The sequence below is a fragment of the Phocoena sinus genome, chromosome 11 (genome assembly GCF_008692025.1).
Source record: "Phocoena sinus isolate mPhoSin1 chromosome 11, mPhoSin1.pri, whole genome shotgun sequence".
Taxonomy (NCBI): Eukaryota; Metazoa; Chordata; class Mammalia; order Artiodactyla; family Phocoenidae; genus Phocoena; species Phocoena sinus.
In genome coordinates this window covers 52,224,852-52,249,857 of record NC_045773.1, presented here as the reverse complement: position 1 = coordinate 52,249,857, position 25,006 = coordinate 52,224,852, and the positions used below count along the sequence as shown (strand labels likewise).

At 40.4% G+C, this 25,006-nt stretch overlaps 1 pseudogene; it reads right to left on the bottom strand.

Annotated features, from left to right (window-relative positions):
• Positions 1–20,243: 20,243 nt before the first annotated feature.
• On the bottom strand, positions 20,244–21,984 carry LOC116762139 (annotated as a pseudogene).
• Between the last annotated feature and the right edge of the window lie 3,022 nt (positions 21,985–25,006).

The window sequence follows — 25,006 nt, the reverse complement described above, 5'->3', positions numbered from 1 at the left end:
TAAAAGGGAGAAAAAGTAGAAAGAAGGAAAGAAAGAAAGAAAGAAGGAAGGAAGGAAGGAAAGAAAGGAGGGAGGGAGGGAGAGAGGGAGGAAGGAAGGAAGCAAGGAGGGAAGAAGGAAAGAGAGAAGGAAAGAAAGAAGATAAAGTAAGATAAAATAAAATAAAGTTATTAAATAAAAAATAATTAAGAAAAACAATTTTTTAAAAAAGGAAAAAAACAAACAAAATGGACGGATAGAACCCAAGGACAAATGGTGAAAGCAAAGCTATACAGACAAAATCTCACACAGAAGCATACACATACACACTCACAAAAAGAGGATAAGGGGAAAAAATCATAGATCTTGCTCTCAAAGTCCACCTCCTCAATTTGGGATGATTCGTTGTCTATTCATGTGTTCCACAGATGCAGGGTACATCAAGTTGATTGTGGAGCTTTAATCCGCTGCTTCTGAGGCTGCTGGGAGAGATTTCCCTTTCTCATCTTTGTTCGCACAGCTCCCGGGGTTCAGCTTTGGATTTGGCCCTGCCTCTGCATGTAGGTCGCCAGAGGGCGTCTGTTCTTCGCTCAGACAGGATGGGGTTAAAGGAGCAGCTGCTTCGGAGACTCGCTCACTCAGGCTAGGGGGAGGGAGGGGTACGGAGTGCGGGGGGAGCCTGCGGCTACAGACGCCAGCAGGATGTTGCACAAGCCTGAGGAACGTCGTGCGTTCTCCCTGGGAAGTTGTCCCTGGATCCCGGGACCCTGGCAGTGGCAGGCTGCAAGGCTCCCCGGGAGGGGTGTGGATAGTGACCTGTGCTCACACAGAGGCTTCTTGGGGGCGGCAGCAGCTGCCTTAGCGTCTCATGCCCGTCTCTGGGGTCCGCGTTTTTAGCCGTGGCTCGCGCCCGTCTGTGGAGCTCCTTTAAGCAGCTTTTTTTTTTTTTTTTTAACATCTTTATTGGAGTATAATTGCTTTACAATGGTGTGTTAGTTTCTGCTTTATAACAAAGTGAATCAGTTATACATATACATATGTTCCCATATCTCTTCCCTCTTGCATCTCCCTCCCACCCACCCTCCCTATCCCACCCCTCCAGGTGGTCACAAAGCACCGAGCTGATCTCCCTGTGCTATGCGGCTGCTTCCCACTAGCTATCTACCTTACGTTTGGTAGTGTATATATGTCCATGTCTCTCTCTCGCTTTGTCACAGCTTACCCTTCCCCCTCCCCATATCCTCAAGTCCATTCTCTAGTAGGTCTGGGTCTTTATTCCTGTCTTACCCATAGGTTCTTCATGACATTTTTTTTCTTAAATTCCATATATATGTGTTAGCATACGGTATTTGTCCTTCTCTTTCTAACTTACTTCACTCTGTATGACAGACTCTAGGTCTATCCACCTCATTACAAATAGCTCAACTTGGCTTTTTTATGGCTGAGTAATATTCCATTGTATATATGTGCCACATCTTCTTTATCCATTCATCCGATGATGGACACTTAGGTTGTCTCCATCTCCAGGCTATTGTAAATAGAGCTGTAATGAACATTTTGGTACATGACTCTTTTTGAATTATGGTTTTCTCAGGGTATATGCCCAGTAGTGGGATTGCTGGGTCATACAGTAGTTCTATTTGTAGTTTTTTAAGGAACCTCCATACTGTTCTCCATAGTGGCTGAACCAACTCACATTCCCACCAGCAGTGCAAGAGTGTTCCCTTTTCTCCACACCTTCTCCAGCATTTATTGTTTCTAGATTTTTTGATGATGGCCATTCTGACTGGTGTGAGATGATATCTCATTGTAGTTTTGATTTGCATTTCTCTAATGATTAATGATGTTGAGCATTCTTTCATGTGTTTGTTGGTAGTCTGTATATCTTCTTTGGAGAAATGTCTATTTAGGTCCTCTGCCCATTTTTGGATTGGGTTGTTTGTTTGTTTGATATTGAGCTGCATGAGCTGCTTATAAATTTTGGAGATTAATCCTTTGTTAGTTGCTTCATTTGCAAATATTTTCTCCCATTCTGAGGCTTGTCTTTTGGTCTTGTTTATGGTTTCGTTTGCTGTGCAAAAGCTTTGAAGTTTCATTAGGTCCCATTTGTTTATTTTTGTTTTCATTTCCACTTCTCTAAGAGGTGGGTCAAAAAGGATCTTGCTGTGATTTATGTCATAGAGTGTTCTGCCTATGTTTCCCTCTAAGAGTTTGATAGTTTCTGGCCTTACATTTAGGTCTTTAATCCATTTCCTCCTTTATGAAAGATAAGGTGACCATATGTGCGTGGGTTTATCTCTGGGCTTTCTATCCTGTTCCATTGATCTCTATTTCTGGTTTTGTGCCAGTACCATACTGTCTTGATTACTGTAGCTTCGTAGTATAGTCTGAAGTCAGGGAGCCTGACTCCTCTAGCTCCGTTTTTCTTTCTCAAGATTGCTTTGGCTATTTGGGGTCTTTTGTGTTTCCATACAAATTGTGAAATTTTTTGTTCTAGTTCTGTGAAAAATGCCAGTGGTAGTTTGATAGGGATTGCATTGAATCTGTAGATTGCTTTCGGTAGTAGAGTCATTTTCACAATGTTGATTCTTCCAATCCAAGACCATGGTATATCTCTCCATCTATTTGTATCATCTTTAATTTCTTTTATCATTGTCTTACAATTTTCTGCATACAGGTCTTTTGTCTCCTTCGGTACGTTTATTCCTAGATATTTTATTCTTCTTGTTGCAGTAGTAAATGGGAGTGTTTTGTTGATTTCACTTTCAGATTTTTCATCATTAGTGTATAGGAAAGCCAGATATTTCTGTGCATTAATTTTGTATCCTGCTACTTTACCAAATTCATTGATTAGCTCTAGTAGTTTTCTGGTAGCATCTTTAGGATTCTCTATGTATAGTATCATGTCATCTGCAAACAGTGACAGCTTTACTTCTTCTTTTCTGATTTGGATTCCCTTTATTTCCTCTTCTTCTGATTTTTGTGGCTAAAACTTCCAAAACTATGTTGAATAGGAGTGGTGAGTGTGGGCAACCTTGTCTTGTTCCTGATCTTAGTGGAAATGCTTTCAGTTTTTCACCACTGAGGATGATGTTGGCTGTGGGTTTGTCATATATGGCCTTCATTATGTTGAGGAAAGTTCCCTCTATGCCTACTCTCTGGAGGGTTTTTATCATAAATGGGTGTTGAATTTTGTCAAAAGCTTTCTCTGCATCTATTGAGATGATCATATGGTTTTTCTCCTTCAATTTGTTAATATGGTTTATTGCATTGATAGATTTGCGTATATTGAAGAATCCTTGCATTCCTGGAATAAAACCCACTTGATCATGGTGTATGATCCTTTTAATGTACTGTTGGATTCTGTTTGGTAGTATTTTGTTGAGGATTTTTGCATCTATGTTCATCACTGATATTGGCCTGCAGTTTTCTTTCTTTGTGACATCCTTGTTTGGTGTGGGTGTCAAGGTGATGGTGGCCTCGTAGAAGGAATTTGGGAGTCTTCCTCCCTCTGCTATATTTTGGAAGAGTTTGAGAAGGATAGGTGTTAGCTCTTCTCTAAATGTTTGATAGAATTCGCCTGTGAAGCCATCTGGTCCTGGGCTTTTGTTTGTTGGAAGATTTTTAATCACAGTTTCAATTTCAGTGCTTGTGATTGGTCTGTTCATATTTTCTATTTCTTCCTGATTCAGTCTTGGCAGGTTGTGCATTTCTAAGAATTTGTCCATTTCTTCCAGGTTGTCCATTTTATTGGCATAGAGTTGCTTGTAGTAATCTCTCATGATCTTTTGTATTTCTGCAGTGTCAGTTGTTACCGCTCCTTTTTTATTTCTAATTCTATTGATATGAGTCTTCTCCCTTTTTTCTTGATGAGTCTGGCTAATGCTTTATCTATCTTGTTTATCTTCTCAAAGAACCAGCTTTTAGTTTTATTGATCTTTGCTATCGTTTCCTTCATTTCTTTTTCATTTATTTCTGATATGATTTTTAGGATTTCTTTCCTTCTGCTAACTTTGGTTTTTTTTTGTTCTTCTTTCTCTAATTGGTTTAGGTGCAATGTTAGCTTGTGTATTCGAGATGTTTCCTACTTCTTAAGGTGGGCTTGTATTCCTTTAAACTTCCCTCTTAAAACTGCTTTTGCTGCATCCCATAGGTTTTGGGTCATTGTGTCTCCATTGTCATTTGTTTCTAGGTATTTTTTTATTTCCTCTTTGATTTCTTCAGTGATCACTTCGTTATTAAGTAGTGTATTGTTTAGCCTCCATGTCTTTGTACTCTTTACAGATCTTTTCCTGTAATTGACATCTAGTCTCATGGCGTTGTGGTCGGAAAAGATACTTGATACAATTTCAGTTTTCTTAAATTTACCGAGGCTTGCTTTGTGACCCAAGATATGATCTATCCTGGAGAATGTTCCATGAGCACTTGAGAAAAATGTGTATTCTGTTGTTTTTGGATGGAATGTCCTAGAAATATCAATTAAGTTCATCTTGTTTAATGTATCATTTAAAGCTTGTGTTTCCTTATTTATTTTCATTTTGGATGATCTGTCCATTGGTGAAAGTGGGGTGTAAATGTCCCCTACTATGAATGTGTTACTGTCAATTTCCCCTTTTATGGCTGTTAGTATTTGCCTTATGTATTGAGGTGCTCCTATGTTGGGTGCATAAATATTTACAATTGTTATATCTTCTTCTTGGATCGATCCCTTGATCATTATGTAGTGTCCTTCTTTGTCTCTTCTAATAGTCTTTATTTTAAAGTCTATTTTGTCTGATATGAGAATTGCTACTCCAACTTTCTTTTGGTTTCTATTTGCATGGAATATCTTTTTCCATCCCCTTACTTTCAGTCTGTATGTGTCTCTAGGTATGAAGCGGGTCTCTTGTAGACAGCATATATATGGGTCTTGTGTTTGTATCCATTCAGCCAATCTGTGTCTTTTGGTGGGAGCATTTATTCCGTTTACAGTTAAGGTAATTATCAATATGTATGTTCCTATTCTCATTTTTTTGGGTTTGCTATTGTAGGTTTTTTCCTTCTCTTGTGTTTCTTGCCTGGAGAAGTTCCTTTAGCATTTGTTGTAAAGCTGGTTTGGTGGTGCTGAACTCTCTCAGCTTTTGTTGTCTGTAAAGGTTTTAATTTCTCCATCAAATCTGAATGAGATCCTTGCTGGGTAGAGTAATCTTGGTTGCAGGTTTTTCTCCTTCATCATTTTAAATATGTCCTGTCAGTCCCTTCTGGCTTGCAGAGTTTCTGCTGAAAGATCAGGTGTTATCCTTATGGGGTTTTCCTTGTGTGTTATTTGTTGTTTTTCCCTTGCTGCTTTTAGTATGTTTTCTTTGTATTTAATTTTTGACAGTTTGATTAATATGTGTCTTGGCATGTTTCTCCTTGAATTTATCCTGTTTGGGACTCTCTGTGCTTCCCGGACTTGATTAACTATATCGTTTCCCATATTAGGGAAGTTTTCAACTATAATCTCTTCAAATATTTTCTCAGTCCCTCTCTTTTTCTCTTCTTCTTTTGGAACCCTTATAATTCGAATGTTGGTGCGTTTAATGTTGTCCCAGAGGTCTCTGAGACTGTCCTCAGTTCTTTTCATTCTTTTTTCTTTATTCTGCTCTGCAGTAGTTATTTCCGCTATTTTATCTTCCAGGTCACTTATCCGTTCTTCTGCCTCAGTTATTCTGCTATTGATCCCATCCAGAGTATTATTATTTCATCTATTCTGTTGTTCATCATTGCTTGTTTCATCTGAAGTTCTTCTAGGTCCTTGTTAAATGTTTCTTGCATTTTGTCTATTCTATTTCCAAGATTTTGGATCATATTTACTATCATTATTCTGAATTCTTTTTCAGGTAGACTGCCTATTTCCTGTTTATTTGTTAGGTCTGGTGGGTTTTTATCTTGCTCCTTCATCTGCTGTGTGTTTTTCTGTCTTCTCATTTTGCTTATCTTACTGTGTATGGGGTCTGCATTTTGAAGGCTGCAGGTTCGTAGTTCCCATGGTTTTTGGTGTCTGTCTCCAGTGGCTAAAGTTGGTTCAGTGGTTTGTGTAGGCCTCCTGGTGGAGGGGACTAGTGCCTGTGTTCTGGTGGATGAGGCTGGATCTTGTCTTTCTGGTGGGCAGGTCCATATATGGTGGTGTGTTTTGGGGTGTCTGTGGACTTATTGTGATTTTAGGCAGCCTCTCTGCTAATGGGTGGGGTTGTGTTCCTGCCTTGCTAGTTGTTTGGCATAGGGTGTCCAGCACTCTGGCTTGCTGGTCGTTGAGTGAAGCTGGGTGCTGGTGTTGAGATGGAGATCTCTGGGAGATTTTCACCGTTTGATATTATGTGGAGCTGGGAGGTCTGTTGTGGACCAGTGTCCTGAAGTTGGCTCTCCCACCTCAGAGCCACAGCACTGACTCCTGGCTGCAGCACCAAGAGCCTTTCATCCACATGGCTCAGAATAAAAGGGAGAAAAAGTAGAAAGAAGGAAAGAAAGAAAGAAAGAAGGAAGGAAGGAAGGAAAGAAAGGAGGGAGGGAGGGAGAGAGGGAGGAAGGAAGGAAGCAAGGAGGGAAGAAGGAAAGAGAGAAGGAAAGAAAGAAGATAAAGTAAGATAAAATAAAATAAAGTTATTAAATAAAAAATAATTAAGAAAAACAATTTTTTAAAAAAGGAAAAAAACAAACAAAATGGACGGATAGAACCCAAGGACAAATGGTGAAAGCAAAGCTATACAGACAAAATCTCACACAGAAGCATACACATACACACTCACAAAAAGAGGATAAGGGGAAAAAATCATAGATCTTGCTCTCAAAGTCCACCTCCTCAATTTGGGATGATTCGTTGTCTATTCATGTGTTCCACAGATGCAGGGTACATCAAGTTGATTGTGGAGCTTTAATCCGCTGCTTCTGAGGCTGCTGGGAGAGATTTCCCTTTCTCATCTTTGTTCGCACAGCTCCCGGGGTTCAGCTTTGGATTTGGCCCTGCCTCTGCATGTAGGTCGCCAGAGGGCGTCTGTTCTTCGCTCAGACAGGATGGGGTTAAAGGAGCAGCTGCTTCGGAGACTCGCTCACTCAGGCTAGGGGGAGGGAGGGGTACGGAGTGCGGGGGGAGCCTGCGGCTACAGACGCCAGCAGGATGTTGCACAAGCCTGAGGAACGTCGTGCGTTCTCCCTGGGAAGTTGTCCCTGGATCCCGGGACCCTGGCAGTGGCAGGCTGCAAGGCTCCCCGGGAGGGGTGTGGATAGTGACCTGTGCTCACACAGAGGCTTCTTGGGGGCGGCAGCAGCTGCCTTAGCGTCTCATGCCCGTCTCTGGGGTCCGCGTTTTTAGCCGTGGCTCGCGCCCGTCTGTGGAGCTCCTTTAAGCAGCTTTTTTTTTTTTTTTTTAACATCTTTATTGGAGTATAATTGCTTTACAATGGTGTGTTAGTTTCTGCTTTATAACAAAGTGAATCAGTTATACATATACATATGTTCCCATATCTCTTCCCTCTTGCATCTCCCTCCCACCCACCCTCCCTATCCCACCCCTCCAGGTGGTCACAAAGCACCGAGCTGATCTCCCTGTGCTATGCGGCTGCTTCCCACTAGCTATCTACCTTACGTTTGGTAGTGTATATATGTCCATGTCTCTCTCTCGCTTTGTCACAGCTTACCCTTCCCCCTCCCCATATCCTCAAGTCCATTCTCTAGTAGGTCTGGGTCTTTATTCCTGTCTTACCCATAGGTTCTTCATGACATTTTTTTTCTTAAATTCCATATATATGTGTTAGCATACGGTATTTGTCCTTCTCTTTCTAACTTACTTCACTCTGTATGACAGACTCTAGGTCTATCCACCTCATTACAAATAGCTCAACTTGGCTTTTTTATGGCTGAGTAATATTCCATTGTATATATGTGCCACATCTTCTTTATCCATTCATCCGATGATGGACACTTAGGTTGTCTCCATCTCCAGGCTATTGTAAATAGAGCTGTAATGAACATTTTGGTACATGACTCTTTTTGAATTATGGTTTTCTCAGGGTATATGCCCAGTAGTGGGATTGCTGGGTCATACAGTAGTTCTATTTGTAGTTTTTTAAGGAACCTCCATACTGTTCTCCATAGTGGCTGAACCAACTCACATTCCCACCAGCAGTGCAAGAGTGTTCCCTTTTCTCCACACCTTCTCCAGCATTTATTGTTTCTAGATTTTTTGATGATGGCCATTCTGACTGGTGTGAGATGATATCTCATTGTAGTTTTGATTTGCATTTCTCTAATGATTAATGATGTTGAGCATTCTTTCATGTGTTTGTTGGTAGTCTGTATATCTTCTTTGGAGAAATGTCTATTTAGGTCCTCTGCCCATTTTTGGATTGGGTTGTTTGTTTGTTTGATATTGAGCTGCATGAGCTGCTTATAAATTTTGGAGATTAATCCTTTGTTAGTTGCTTCATTTGCAAATATTTTCTCCCATTCTGAGGCTTGTCTTTTGGTCTTGTTTATGGTTTCGTTTGCTGTGCAAAAGCTTTGAAGTTTCATTAGGTCCCATTTGTTTATTTTTGTTTTCATTTCCACTTCTCTAAGAGGTGGGTCAAAAAGGATCTTGCTGTGATTTATGTCATAGAGTGTTCTGCCTATGTTTCCCTCTAAGAGTTTGATAGTTTCTGGCCTTACATTTAGGTCTTTAATCCATTTCCTCCTTTATGAAAGATAAGGTGACCACATGTGCGTGGGTTTATCTCTGGGCTTTCTATCCTGTTCCATTGATCTCTATTTCTGGTTTTGTGCCAGTACCATACTGTCTTGATTACTGTAGCTTCGTAGTATAGTCTGAAGTCAGGGAGCCTGACTCCTCTAGCTCCGTTTTTCTTTCTCAAGATTGCTTTGGCTATTTGGGGTCTTTTGTGTTTCCATACAAATTGTGAAATTTTTTGTTCTAGTTCTGTGAAAAATGCCAGTGGTAGTTTGATAGGGATTGCATTGAATCTGTAGATTGCTTTCGGTAGTAGAGTCATTTTCACAATGTTGATTCTTCCAATCCAAGACCATGGTATATCTCTCCATCTATTTGTATCATCTTTAATTTCTTTTATCATTGTCTTACAATTTTCTGCATACAGGTCTTTTGTCTCCTTCGGTACGTTTATTCCTAGATATTTTATTCTTCTTGTTGCAGTAGTAAATGGGAGTGTTTTGTTGATTTCACTTTCAGATTTTTCATCATTAGTGTATAGGAAAGCCAGATATTTCTGTGCATTAATTTTGTATCCTGCTACTTTACCAAATTCATTGATTAGCTCTAGTAGTTTTCTGGTAGCATCTTTAGGATTCTCTATGTATAGTATCATGTCATCTGCAAACAGTGACAGCTTTACTTCTTCTTTTCTGATTTGGATTCCCTTTATTTCCTCTTCTTCTGATTTTTGTGGCTAAAACTTCCAAAACTATGTTGAATAGGAGTGGTGAGTGTGGGCAACCTTGTCTTGTTCCTGATCTTAGTGGAAATGCTTTCAGTTTTTCACCACTGAGGATGATGTTGGCTGTGGGTTTGTCATATATGGCCTTCATTATGTTGAGGAAAGTTCCCTCTATGCCTACTCTCTGGAGGGTTTTTATCATAAATGGGTGTTGAATTTTGTCAAAAGCTTTCTCTGCATCTATTGAGATGATCATATGGTTTTTCTCCTTCAATTTGTTAATATGGTTTATTGCATTGATAGATTTGCGTATATTGAAGAATCCTTGCATTCCTGGAATAAAACCCACTTGATCATGGTGTATGATCCTTTTAATGTACTGTTGGATTCTGTTTGGTAGTATTTTGTTGAGGATTTTTGCATCTATGTTCATCACTGATATTGGCCTGCAGTTTTCTTTCTTTGTGACATCCTTGTTTGGTGTGGGTGTCAAGGTGATGGTGGCCTCGTAGAAGGAATTTGGGAGTCTTCCTCCCTCTGCTATATTTTGGAAGAGTTTGAGAAGGATAGGTGTTAGCTCTTCTCTAAATGTTTGATAGAATTCGCCTGTGAAGCCATCTGGTCCTGGGCTTTTGTTTGTTGGAAGATTTTTAATCACAGTTTCAATTTCAGTGCTTGTGATTGGTCTGTTCATATTTTCTATTTCTTCCTGATTCAGTCTTGGCAGGTTGTGCATTTCTAAGAATTTGTCCATTTCTTCCAGGTTGTCCATTTTATTGGCATAGAGTTGCTTGTAGTAATCTCTCATGATCTTTTGTATTTCTGCAGTGTCAGTTGTTACCGCTCCTTTTTTATTTCTAATTCTATTGATATGAGTCTTCTCCCTTTTTTCTTGATGAGTCTGGCTAATGCTTTATCTATCTTGTTTATCTTCTCAAAGAACCAGCTTTTAGTTTTATTGATCTTTGCTATCGTTTCCTTCATTTCTTTTTCATTTATTTCTGATATGATTTTTAGGATTTCTTTCCTTCTGCTAACTTTGGTTTTTTTTTGTTCTTCTTTCTCTAATTGGTTTAGGTGCAATGTTAGCTTGTTTATTCGAGATGTTTCCTACTTCTTAAGGTGGGCTTGTATTCCTTTAAACTTCCCTCTTAAAACTGCTTTTGCTGCATCCCATAGGTTTTGGGTCATTGTGTCTCCATTGTCATTTGTTTCTAGGTATTTTTTTATTTCCTCTTTGATTTCTTCAGTGATCACTTCGTTATTAAGTAGTGTATTGTTTAGCCTCCATGTCTTTGTACTCTTTACAGATCTTTTCCTGTAATTGACATCTAGTCTCATGGCGTTGTGGTCGGAAAAGATACTTGATACAATTTCAGTTTTCTTAAATTTACCGAGGCTTGCTTTGTGACCCAAGATATGATCTATCCTGGAGAATGTTCCATGAGCACTTGAGAAAAATGTGTATTCTGTTGTTTTTGGATGGAATGTCCTAGAAATATCAATTAAGTTCATCTTGTTTAATGTATCATTTAAAGCTTGTGTTTCCTTATTTATTTTCATTTTGGATGATCTGTCCATTGGTGAAAGTGGGGTGTAAATGTCCCCTACTATGAATGTGTTACTGTCAATTTCCCCTTTTATGGCTGTTAGTATTTGCCTTATGTATTGAGGTGCTCCTATGTTGGGTGCATAAATATTTACAATTGTTATATCTTCTTCTTGGATCGATCCCTTGATCATTATGTAGTGTCCTTCTTTGTCTCTTCTAATAGTCTTTATTTTAAAGTCTATTTTGTCTGATATGAGAATTGCTACTCCAACTTTCTTTTGGTTTCTATTTGCATGGAATATCTTTTTCCATCCCCTTACTTTCAGTCTGTATGTGTCTCTAGGTATGAAGCGGGTCTCTTGTAGACAGCATATATATGGGTCTTGTGTTTGTATCCATTCAGCCAATCTGTGTCTTTTGGTGGGAGCATTTATTCCGTTTACAGTTAAGGTAATTATCAATATGTATGTTCCTATTCTCATTTTTTTGGGTTTGCTATTGTAGGTTTTTTCCTTCTCTTGTGTTTCTTGCCTGGAGAAGTTCCTTTAGCATTTGTTGTAAAGCTGGTTTGGTGGTGCTGAACTCTCTCAGCTTTTGTTGTCTGTAAAGGTTTTAATTTCTCCATCAAATCTGAATGAGATCCTTGCTGGGTAGAGTAATCTTGGTTGCAGGTTTTTCTCCTTCATCATTTTAAATATGTCCTGTCAGTCCCTTCTGGCTTGCAGAGTTTCTGCTGAAAGATCAGGTGTTATCCTTATGGGGTTTTCCTTGTGTGTTATTTGTTGTTTTTCCCTTGCTGCTTTTAGTATGTTTTCTTTGTATTTAATTTTTGACAGTTTGATTAATATGTGTCTTGGCATGTTTCTCCTTGAATTTATCCTGTTTGGGACTCTCTGTGCTTCCCGGACTTGATTAACTATATCGTTTCCCATATTAGGGAAGTTTTCAACTATAATCTCTTCAAATATTTTCTCAGTCCCTCTCTTTTTCTCTTCTTCTTTTGGAACCCTTATAATTCGAATGTTGGTGCGTTTAATGTTGTCCCAGAGGTCTCTGAGACTGTCCTCAGTTCTTTTCATTCTTTTTTCTTTATTCTGCTCTGCAGTAGTTATTTCCGCTATTTTATCTTCCAGGTCACTTATCCGTTCTTCTGCCTCAGTTATTCTGCTATTGATCCCATCCAGAGTATTATTATTTCATCTATTCTGTTGTTCATCATTGCTTGTTTCATCTGAAGTTCTTCTAGGTCCTTGTTAAATGTTTCTTGCATTTTGTCTATTCTATTTCCAAGATTTTGGATCATATTTACTATCATTATTCTGAATTCTTTTTCAGGTAGACTGCCTATTTCCTGTTTATTTGTTAGGTCTGGTGGGTTTTTATCTTGCTCCTTCATCTGCTGTGTGTTTTTCTGTCTTCTCATTTTGCTTATCTTACTGTGTATGGGGTCTGCATTTTGAAGGCTGCAGGTTCGTAGTTCCCATGGTTTTTGGTGTCTGTCCACAGTGCCTAAGGTTGGTTCAGTGGGTTGTGTAGTCTTCCTGGTGGGGGACTAGTGCCTGTGTTCTGGTGGATGAGGCTGGATCTTGTCTTTCTGGTGGGCAGGTCCACATCTGGTGGTGTGTTTTCGGGTGTCTGTGGACTTATTGTGGTTTTAGGCAGCCTCTCTGCTAATGGGTGGGGTTGTGTTCCTGTCTTGCTAGTTGTTTGGCATAGGGTGTCCAGCACTGTAGCCTGCAGGTCGTTGAGTGAAGCTGGGTGCTGGTGTTGAGATGGAGATCTCTGGGAGATTTTCACCGTTTGATATTATGTGGAGCTGGGAGGTCTGTTGTGGACCAGTGTCCTGAAGTTAACTCTCCCACCTCAGAGCACAGCACTGACTCCTGTCTGCAGCACCAAGAGCCTTTCATCCACACGGCTCAGAATAAAAGGGAGAAAAAGTAGAAAGAAAGAATTAGTAGAAGTAGAAAGAAAGAAAGAAAGAAGGGAGGGAGAGAGGGAGGAAGGAAGGAAGCAAGGAGGGAAGGAACGAAAAAAGAAAGAAAGAAGATAAAATAAAGTAAGATCAAATATAATAAAGTTTTTTAAATAAAAAATAATTATTAAGAAAAAAAAACGGATAGAACCCTAGGACAAATGGTGGAAGCAAAGCTATACAGACAAAATCTCACACAGAAGCATACACGTACACACAAAAAGAGGAAAAGGGGGAAAAAATTATAAATCTTGGTCTCAAAGGCCACCTCCTTAATTTGGGATGATTCGTTGTCTGTTCATGCATTCCACAGATGCAGGGTACATCAAGTTGATTGTGGAGCTTTAATCTGCTGCTTCTGAGGCTGCTGGGAGAGATTTCCCTTTCTCTTCTTTGTTACCACAGCTCCCAGGGGCTCAGCTTTGCATTTGGCCCCGCCTCTGAGTGTAGGTCGCCGGAGGGCATCTGTTCTTCTCTCAGACAGGACCGGGTTAAAGGAGTTGCTGATTCGGGGGCTCTGGCTCACTCAGGCCAGGGTGAGGGAGCGGCATGGAGTGTGGGGCATACCTGCGGCGGCAGAGCCCTGCGTGTCATTGCAGCAGCCTGAGGTGCGCCGTGCGTTCTCCTGGGGAAGTTGTTCCTGGATCCCGGGACCCTGGCAGTGGCGGGCTGCACAGGCTCCCCGGAAGGGGGATGTGGATAGTGACCTATGCTCGCACATAGGCTTCTTGGTGGCAGCAGCAGCAGCCTTAGCGTCTCATGCACGTCTCTGGGGTCCGCGCTTTTAGCCGCAGCTCGCGCCCGTCTCTGGAGCTCCTTTTAGCAGCGTTGTTAATCCCCTCTCCTCGCGCACCAGGAAACAAAGAGAGAAGAGAAAGTCTCTGGCCTCTTCGGCAGGTCCAGACTTTTCCTCGGACTCCCTCCCAGCTAGCCGTGGTGCACTAACCCCTTGCAGGTGTGTTCATGCCGCCAACCCCAGTCCTCTCCCTGCACTCCGAGTGAAGCCCGAGCCTCAGCTCCCAGCACCGCCCGCCCCTGCGTGTGAGCAGACAAGCCTCTCGGGCTGGTGAGTGCCGGTCGGCCCTGATCCTCTATGCGGGAATCTCTCAGCTTTGCCCTCCGCACCCCTGTTGCTGTGCTCTGCTTCGCAGCCCCGAAGCTTCCCCCTCCGCCACCCACAGTCTCCGCCCGTGAAGGGGCTTCCTAGTGTGTGGAAACCTTTCCTCCTTCACAGCTCCCTCCCTCTGGTGCAGGTCCCATCCCTATTCTTTTGTCTCTGTTTATTCTTTTTTCTTTTGCCCTACCCAGGTACGTGGGGACTTTCTTGCCTTTTGGGAGCTCTGAGGTCTTCTGCCAGCGTTCAGTAGGTGTTCTGTAGGAGTTGTTCCACGTGTAGATTTATTTCTGGTGTATATGTGGGGAGGAAGGTGATCTCCGCGTCTTACTCTTCCGCCATCTTCCCAATCCCCCCTGTTTTTGTGTTTGAGTTTTAGTTCTGGGTTTAAGTGATAAACATAGTTTGAAATGTTTCATTGAAATATAATAAATACAGCTAGAATGATTGATGAAATAGTAATGAATCATGCTGATGTCTCTAGTTGTAGCATATCATTAAGGGGAGGTTTAAACTCCCGTCTTTAACATAAAAGTTTCATGCAGTTTAGCTTCTTAATGAATTTATGATATTGTTGCAGGTTATTTTCTTGAAATACTTTAGTGGAAGTAATTCGAAGATGATAGGTATGAAGGTATGATTTGCTTCACAGATTCCTGAGCACTGTCTGGCTGTGTTGATGTAAGGGTTGTTTGGTTTCAGCATCCTGGAGTAGCATCTCTTTTTAGGCCCAATGAAGGGCCAGCTCATGAGTGTAAAACCTCTTCAGAAGAGGTTAATGTTCCTACTGTCACTTCTATGGGTAGAACTACTCGGTTATCTCCTTCTAACAATCGCAGTTCTCCTGGCTTTAGGTCTGAGGCAGGGATTACAGAGGAGTCAGAATTTAAAGCTTCATAATCTGTGTAGTCGTAACTCCAGTCTCATTGGTGCCCTAGAGTTTTTACAGTCAGAGAAGGATGATTGATGTAAAGAAGTCATAAGTATGCGAAGGCAATTAAGATTGTGACGATGACTGTTAAATTGTTCAGATTGTTTCGACTTCTTGTGCATCTCTTGTGTTTGTATGTGTTAGTTTAGTCGTTAGTATGAGTGAAATAATATAAAGAACCAAAGAGCCAATGAAATATATGATGATTCGGGACTTCCGTGGTGGTCCAGTGGCTAAGACTCAGCACTTCCAATGCTGACGGCCGGGGTTCGATCCCTGGTCAGGGAACTAGATCCCGCATGCTACAACCAAGAAGTCTGCATGCCTCAACTAATGTCCCGAATGCTGCAAATAACATCCCACATGCAACAACTAAGACTCGGTGCAGCCTATGTAAATAAGTAAATTAAAAAAAAAGATGATTCATGTGTGATCATGGAAATGTAGGAAGCTCTTCTATCATGGGTGATGTTGCATCTTGAAAGCCTAGTTGAAAAGGATATGCCATGGAGAGGGATAGGGCTTTCACCTATATTTTAACTTGGACAAAGTTATGTACTTTTTACCAATATCTCATTTATTGAGAAAGACATAATGGTTATGGTATTGGCTTGAAACAGTATAAGAGGGTTTGGTTCCTTCCTTTCCTAGTTTTCTTTTCTTTTCTTTCTGGGTGCATTAGGTCTTAGTTGCAGCACGCGCGATCTTTGAGGCATGTGGGATCTTTTCATTATGGTGCGTGGTATGCTCAAGTTTCTCTCTAGTTGTGGCATGTGGGTTTTCTCTTCTCTAGTTGTGGTGCGCAGGCTCCAGAATGCATGGGCTCTGTAGTCTGCGGCACACAGGCTCTCTCATTGAGACTCGCGAGCTAAATAGCTGTGGCTTAGTTGCCCCGGGGCATGTGAGATCTTAGTTCCCCAACCAGGGATTGAACCCGCGTCCCCTGCACTGGAAGGTGGATTCTTTATCACTGGACCACCAGGGGAGTCCCCTAGTTACTTTATTTATTTATTTGGCCGTGCCATACATCATGTGGGATTTTAGTTCCCCAACCAGGGATCGAACCCGCACCCCCAGCATCGGAAGGGCAGAGTCTTGACCACTGGACTGCCAGGGAAGTCCTTTTCCTACTTATTTTAGACTGACATAAGTGGGTTCTTCAAATCTGTGATATGGTGGAGGGCATCCATGTAATCACTCTAAGTTTGCAGTGGTTACATCTACTGTTGAGACCGCTCTTTGTGATGCAAGTGCTTCTCAGATGATGAAAATTATTAGTATGACGGCTGTAACTGAAATGCAGGAACCTACTGATGAAATGGTATTTCACGTTGTATATGCGTCAGGGTAGTCAGTATATCATTGGGGTGTTCCAGATAAACCGAGGAAATGTGGGCAGAGGGTTATATTTATACCTACAAATATAAGTACACAATGGATTTTTGCTCCTGCTGAATTGAGTGTATAAGCTGAGGATAGGGGGAATCAGTTGCACAAAGCCTCCTATGGCGGTGAAGACTGCTCCTAACACACAGTGGAAAAGTGCAACTCCGTAGTGTGTGTTGAGAAGGACAGTATCTAGGGATGAGTTGGCTCTAACAATTCCTGTTAAACCACCTGTAAAGAGAAAAGAAATCCTAGGGCTCATAATATAGCAGGGGATCATTTGATGTTACCTCCGTGAAGAGTGGCTAATCAGCTAAATTCTTTTACTCCTGTGGGAAGAGTGATAATTGAAGTAGCTGATGTAAAGTATGATCGTGTATCAGCCTCTGTACCTACTGGTATAGATGGGCTCATGACCTAAAAGGTCAACAAACAAAAGATGCTCAAGCTCGGGCTTCCCTGGTGGCACAGTGGTTGAGAGTCCGCCTGCCGATGCAGCGGACACGGGTTCGTGCCCCGGTCCAGGAAGATCCCACATGCCGCGGAGCGGCTGGGCCCGTAAGCCATGGCCACTGAGCCTGCGCATCCGGAGCCTGTGCTCTGCAACAGGAGAGACCACAACAGTGAGAGGCCCACGTACTGCAAAAAAAAAAAAAAAAAAAAAAAAAAGATGCTGAAGCTCAAATGTACATGTATTTGACTGTGTTAGGGCCTCAGATGCCATAGCTGAGGTGAAGCAACCCCCAAATTTAAAAAATAATGGGGGGACTTCCCTGGTGGTCCAGTGGTTAGGACTCAGCACTTTCACTGTCGTGCCACAGGTTCAGTCCCTGGTCGGGGAACTAAGATCCCACAAGCTGCAAGGTGTGGCCAAAAAAAAAAAAAAAAAAAACCTAAAGTGGGAGGGATCCTACTAGTGTGTAGAATAAGAAATAAAGTACTGCATCAGTCGTTCTGTTGGACTATATAATCGGGTAATGATAATAAGTGTTGCAACTAGTGTTTCAAATAAAATGTAAACTAGGATTCGTTCTATGGCAGTCATTTTTTTTCTTCTAGGAAACATTTTATATTATTAATTTTTATTGCAGTGTAGTTGCTTTACAATGTTGTGTTAGTTTCTACTGTACAGCAAAGTGAATCCGCTATAGGTATACATATATCCCCTCTTTTTTGGATTTCCTTCCCATTTAGGTCACCACAGAGCATTGAGTAGAGAGTTCCCTGTGCTATACAGTACATTCTCATTAGTTATCTATTTTATACATAGTATCAGTAGTATATATATGTCAATACCAATCTCCCAATTCATCCCACCCCTCCTTCCCCCTTGGTATCCATGTTTGTTCTCTACGTCTGTGTCTCTATTTCTGCTTTGCAAATAAGACCATCTATACCATTTTTCTAGATTCCACATATATGCATTAATACATATTTGTTTTTCTCTCTCTGACTTACTTCAGTTTGTATGACAGTCTATAGGTACATCCACATCTCTACAAATGACCCAATTTCATTCCTTTTTACAGTTGAGTAATATTCCATTGTATATATGTACCATACATCCATTCCTCTGCTGATGGACATTTAGGTTGCTTCCATGTCCTGGCTATTGTAAATAGTGCTGCAGTGAACATCGGGTGCATGTGTCTTTTTGAATAGTTTTTCTCTGGTTATATGCCCAGTAGTGGGATTGGTGGGTCATATGGTAGTTCTGTTTTTAGTTTTTTAAGGAACCTCTATAATGGCTGTATCAATTTACATTCCCACCAACAGTGCAAAAGGGTTCCCTTTTCTCCACACCTTCTCCAGCATTTATTGCCTGTAGATTTTTTGATGGTGGCCATTTGACCGGTGTGAGGTGATACCTCATAGTTTTGATTTGCATTTCTCTAATAATTAGTGATGTTGAGCATCTTTTCATGTGTTTGTTGGCTATCTGTATGTCTTCTTTGAAGAAATGTCTATTTAGGTCTTCCACCCATTTTTTGAATGGATTGTTTGTTTTTTTGATATTGAGCTGCATGAGCTGTTTGTATATATTTGGAGATTAGTCCTTTGTCAGTTGCTTCGTTTGCAAATGTTTTCTCCCATTCTGAGGGTTGTCTTTTCATCTTGTTTATGGTTTCCTTTGCTCTGCAGAAGCTTTTAAGTTTAATTAGGTCCCATTTGTTTATTTTTGTTTTTATTTCCATTATTCTAGGAGGTGGGTCAAAAAAGATCTTGCTGTGATTTATGTCAAAGAGTGTTCTATGTTTTCCTCTAAGAGTATTATAGTGTCTGGTCTTATATTTAGGTCGTTAATCCATTTTGAGTTTATTTCTGTGTATGGTGTTAGGGAGTGTCCTAATTTCATTCTTTTACATGTAGCTGTCCAGTTTTCCCAGCACCACTTATTGAAGAGGCTGTCTTTTCTCCATTGTATATTCTTGTCACCTTTGTCATAGATTGGGTGACCATAGGTGTGTGGGTTTATCTCTGGGCTTTCTATCCTGTTCCATTGATCTATGTTTCTGTTTTTGTGCCAGTACCATACTGTCTTGATTACTGTAGCTTTGTAGTATAGTCTGAAGTCGGGCAGCCTTATTCCTCTAGCTCTGTTTTTCTTTCTCAAGATTGCTTTGGCTATTCAGGGTCTTTTGTGTTTCCATATATGGTAGTCAATGTTAAGATTAGAAATATTTGTCATTTTACTAGTATGGTGATGTACAGTTTTTTCTGGGTTAGGGATTCTTTGGACAGGTGGAATTGGCTGGCTAGAAGTATGAGTGGCAAAAGTTGTGTTGGTAAAGCTAATGGTGGTGCTGATAGGGAGTCAGAGAAAAAAACTAGTGAAGAGTTGAGGCTATAATCATTAAATTGGCTGAGTAGGCTTATTCAACTAATCAGAAAGCTATGGGCTATAGGGTTACTTCCTATTCTATTATTCTTTGATAATCCTGTTAGTGGTATTAATATAATTGTAAGGATAATGATTTTTGACATTGGAGAACGTTAAGAACGTTAAGATTTTGTACCTCGTCGGTGCCATGTATGTGTGATACTATTACTAATAGGGATAGTCCAAGTGCAAATACTAGTAGCACAGTGGGTATTCTGCTAGAGTGAAATGTGTTTAGAATTATTAGGGTTGCAAATAATTATTAGGTTGCTATAATGAATAGTGATAATATATTCCTTCTTGGCATAATATCTAGTGAGGATATTAGGTAATATTGGTACATTAGTAATCCTACAAGAGATACTGAACATGCTATAACAATATATATATCAAAGGCACTTGATAATTATGAACTTAATCATAATCTAATGAGTTTAAGTCCTTTATTGTAGCTTAAACTAAGGATCATTTTCAGTTCATTCTAGTGCTTTTTGGATTCATTCATAGGCCAGCCTTGTTGCTAGTAGTAAGGTTAGAAACAGAGCTATAATGAGCATTGTTTTTAGGTTGTTTGGATGCTTAGGGTAAAGGTAAAAGGAGAGCAATCTCTAAGTCGAAGAGAAGAAATGTCAGAGCCACTAAGAAAACCTTTCTGGAACAGGGTAAGCGTGCCGACCATATGGGGTCAAATCCACACTCGTAGAGACTTGTTTTTTCTGTGTAAATATTTAATGGAAGGAGTCAGAATGTGATACATACAAGCAGTGAGGATAGTACTCTATTTGTGATTAATATAAGATTTATTATTTTTCAGATTATACCAACAGTAATTGATTGAAAGTCAATTAACGATTTAATACTAAAGAAGAAGATCCTCATCAATAAATAGATATGCAAAGGAATAGTCATACTATGTCTACAAAATGTCAGTATCAGGCTGCAAAGTCCAAGTGGTGATTGGATGTAATGTGAAATTTTAATTGGTGTAAGAAGCAGACGATTAGGAAAGTAGAATCAATCATTCCATGTCGGCCGTGGAATCCTGTAGCCATGAAGAAAGTTGATCCATATACACCACCTAAATTGTAAAAGACGTTTCGTACTATTCTGAGGCTTGTAGAAGTGTGAAGTAAACATGCAACGCAATTGTCATAGAAAGGGCTTGGAGCATTATGTGTTTGGTTTCCTTCTATGAGGTTGTGGCAGGCTCAGGTGATGGGTACCCCGGAGGCTAATAGGACTGAGGTGTTGAGAAGTGGTCCTTCTAGTGGGTTTAGAGGGCAGATGCCTGGGATGGTCAGCATCCGCCTAGTTCAGGGGTGGGGTGAGGCTCGAGTGATGGAAGGCTCAGAAAAAGCTGGTAAGAAAGAGGGCTTCTGAAATCATGAAAAGAATAAGTTCATATTGAAGTCCTTCTTGAACAATTGGTACAGGATGGCCTTGGAAGGCGCTTTCTTGGACGATGTCTTGTCATCACTGTTATATTGAGTATTAGTAAGCCTAGTGCTAATAATAGCACTGAATTAAACTGAAATCCTATGACAAGGCCGGATGTTATTAGGAGGGCTGGAAGAGCTCCTGTAAGGGGTCAGGGACTAGGATTTACTCTGACATGCAAGGGTTTCGTGGGTCTTTGTGTGTTGTCATATACGTAGAGACTTACTAGTAGGGTGAATATTTAAGTGTGAATTAGGGGGACAGCGAATTCGAAGATTGTGAGTAGGATAAGAATAATGACTGTCAGGACTTCCCTGGTGGTCCAGTGGTTAAGAATCCTCCTTTCAATTCAGGGGACACAGGTTTGATCCCTGGTTGGGGAACTAAGATCTGACATGCCGAGGGGCGACTAAACCTGCGAGCTCTAGAGCCTGCATGCCGCAACTAAGACCCGATGCAGCCAAAAAAATATTAAAAAAAAAAAAAAAAGAATAATGACTGTCATAAGGGCTGTGGTGGTACTAATATGTAGTAGTGCTAGAGTTGCCCCTCCGATTCAATGAATTAATCAGTGACCTGCTCTAATACTAGCTGTTAATCGAATGGCTAAGGCTGTTGGTTGACTAAATAGGCTCATAGTTTCAAAGATGACTAGCACAGGGATAAGAGGCACTGGGGTTCTTGTGGTAGAAAATAGGCCAAGGATGCTTTTGTTTTGTGGGAAAAACCAGTCATTACAGTTCCTGCTCATAGAGGGATTGCTAGACCTGAATGCATTGAGAGTTGTGTGGTGGGTATAAATGAAGGTGGTAGGGGTCTTAGTAAATTTGTCGACCCAGTAAATAGAATGAGTGATTGAAGTATTCGTATTCAGGTCTGTCCTCTGTGATTATGAATGGCCATTATTTGTTTTGATGTGCATTGGACTCGTCACTGTTGAGTAAAAATGATGCGGTTGTGGATTCGTGGGTTAGGAGTGGGGAATACAATGCTTGGGACTAGAGCAATGAAGATAGCAATAGGAAGTCCTGTTATTGTTGGGGTAATGAAAGAGGCCAATACATTTTCATTCATTTTGTTTCTCAAAGGGTGGATTGTTTTTGCGTTTGAGTTTTAATTCTGGGTTTAAGTGATAAACATAGTTTGAAATTTTTCATTGGACTATAATAAGTAGGGCTAGAATGATTGATGAAATAGTAATGAATCTTGTTTATGTCTCTGGTTGTGGCATATCATTAAGGGGAGATTTAAACTCCTTTTTTAAAAAATTTTTGGCTGCATTGGGTCTTCGTTGCTGTGCGTGGGCTTTTCTCTGGTTGTGGCAAGTGGGGCCTACTCTTCGCTGTGGTGCGTGGGCTTCTCATTGCGGTGGCTTCTCTTGTTGCAGAGCGTGGGTTCTAGGCACGTGGGCTTCAGTAGTTCTGGCACGCAGGCTCAGTAGTTGTGGCTCGCAGGCTCTAGAGCGCAGGCTCAGTAGTTGTGGCACATGGGCTTAGTGGGAACATACAGTATTTCTCTGTATCAGACTTATTTCACTTAGCACAATGCCCTCATGGTCCATGCTGTCACAAAAGGCAGGATCTCCTTCTTTTTATGGTTGAATTATATAAATAAATATTCCACATTTTCTTTATCCATTTGTCTTTTAATGGATACTTAGGTTGTTTCCATATCTTTCTATCTATTGTGAATAATGCAATGAACATGAGTGAACATGAGTTGCAGATATCTCTTCAAGACAGTGAGTGGTTTCATTTCCTTTGGAGTTATACTCAGAAATGGAATTGTTGGATAATATTATATATTAGTTCTACTTTTAATTTTTTGAGGAAACTCCATAGTATTTTCCATAATGGTTGTACCAGTTCACATTCCCATCAACAGTGCACAAGAATTCCCTTTTCTCCACATCTTTACCAACTCTTGTTATCACTTGTCTTTTTGATAGCCATTCTAACCGGTGTGACCCATAGTGGTTCTTTAATGAATAATTTGACTGCGTCCATAATAGGTTGTAATCGGCCATATGGTCCAATGATGTTTGGTCCTTTTCAAAGTTGTATATAACCTAGTACTTTTTGTTCAATTAATGTAAGGAATGCTACGGCTAGAAGAATTGCAATGAGTATTAAGATATTAATTATAAACATTGTGTTAGGGAGAGGAGTGGAAACTCTGATTATAAAGGTTTAAGTTTTATGAAGTTACCGGGCTCTGTCACCCTAACAAACCCTTTTCTTGAGTAATTAGGAATTAATTAAGATTATATAATTTTTTTTTTTTTTGGGCTGCACCACACGGCATGTGGGATCTTAGTTCCCAAACCAGGGATCAAACCCACGCCCCCTGCATTGGAAGCACAGTGTTAACCACTGGACCACCAGGGAAGTCCCTATATCATTTATTATTTTAAGGCATTTTTATAAAGTAGGCTTTATTTCTCTTGCCCTTTCTAACAGGGGAAAATATAGAGTAGATAGAAACCGACCTGGATGACTCCTGTCTGAACTGGGATCAAGTAGGACTTTAATCGTTGAACAAACAAATCTTTAATAGCGGTTACACAATTGCGGTGTCCTGATCCAGCATCGAGGTTGTAAACCCTGTTGTCGATATGAACTCTAGAATAGGGTTGTGCTGTTAGCCCTAGGGTTACTTGTTCTATTGATCAATTTTTTTGGATCAATAAATGATAAATTATTTTGACTAGCAAGTCTAGATTTTAATCACTCGGAGGTTGTTTTGTTCTCTGAGGTCACCCGGACCAAAATTGTTAACCCACATGAAATTTTTGTTGTCCCTTAATCGTTTATATTTTGCGTTAATTAATTAAAGCTCCATAGGGTCGTCTCATCTTATTTTGTCACTGCCACCTCTTCATGGGAAGGTCAATTTCACTGATCAAAAGTAAGTGACAATAAAACCCTCGTGTGGCCATTCATACAAGTCCTCATTTAGACAACAAATGGTGATGTTACCTTTGCATGGTCAGGATACCTCGGTCGTTTAACAGATGTCACTGGGCAAGCAGTGCCTCTAATACTTCTTATGCTAGAGGTGATGTTTTTGGTAAATAGGTGGGGTTTGTGTTTGCAGAGTTCCTTTTACTTTTTTAAAATCTTCCTTAGGTGCATAACTGTATAAAGGTTAACAGTGTATTTGATAAATAGTTTATCGTTGGTTTTGTTTATTTACTGTTAATTATCAGTATAGCATTGGTCACTGATGTAATCTTATGCAAGGAGAAATATTTCTTGTTACTCATTAACATTACTGCTTCTATTAATAAGTCCAGTATTAAACTAGGAGTTAATTTGTTGTTGGTATTAAGATAATTATTTTGTTGGTAATTCCATGGCAGTCCAGTGGTTAGGACTCTGCGCTGCCACTGCAAGGGGCCACGGGTTCAATCCCTGGTCGGGGAACTAAGATCCTGCAAGCCACATGGTGTGGCCAAAAAACAAAACAAAAAAAAAGAGAGAAGATAATTATATTGTTGAGTTTGAATGCCTTCTTAATTGGTGGCTGCTTTTAAGCCAACTATGGTATTGTTTATATTTACTCTCTAGATAAGGTTGTATCCTGTTTCTAAAAAGCTGTACCTTTTTAGATGAACATTTAGAAATACATTAAAATTTACAGTTTTTTTGGTAATTTTTAAAGTTGAACTAAGTTTCTGGACAACCAGCTATCACCAGGTTCATTAGGCTTATCACCTCTACTTATAAATCTTCTCACTATTTTGCCACATAGGTGAGTTTATTCTGGTAAACTGTTCATAAGTAGCTTGTCTGGCTTTGGGATATTTAACTTAAATTCTCTTTGTTAAATATTTACTAGTTAAATCACTATGCAAAAGGTAAAAGGGATAAACTTTGCTTTTTATTACTTTTAATATTTCTTTCATCATTACCTTATGGTACTTTATAATGTCAAAAAATTTGGGGGGACTTCCCTGGAACTGCGGTGGTTAAGAATCTGCGTGGCAATGCAGGGGACATGGGTTTGAGCCCTGGTCCGGGAAGATTCCACATGCCGCAGAGCAACTAAGGCCGTGCACCACAACTACTGAGCCTGTGCTCTAGAGCCCACGAGCCACAACTGCTGAGCCTGCGTGCCACAACTACTGAAACCTGAGTGCCTAGAGCCCGTGCTCTGCAATGAGAAGCCACCGCAATGAGAAGCCTGCACACCACAACGAAGAGTAGCCCCTGCTCACCGCAACTAGAGAAAGCCTGCACACAGCAACAAAGACCCAATGCAGCCAAAAATAATAAATAAAATTTTAAAAATACTACTGACTAAAAAAAGCAAACTATACCACGCTGTACATTGTTTATGGAT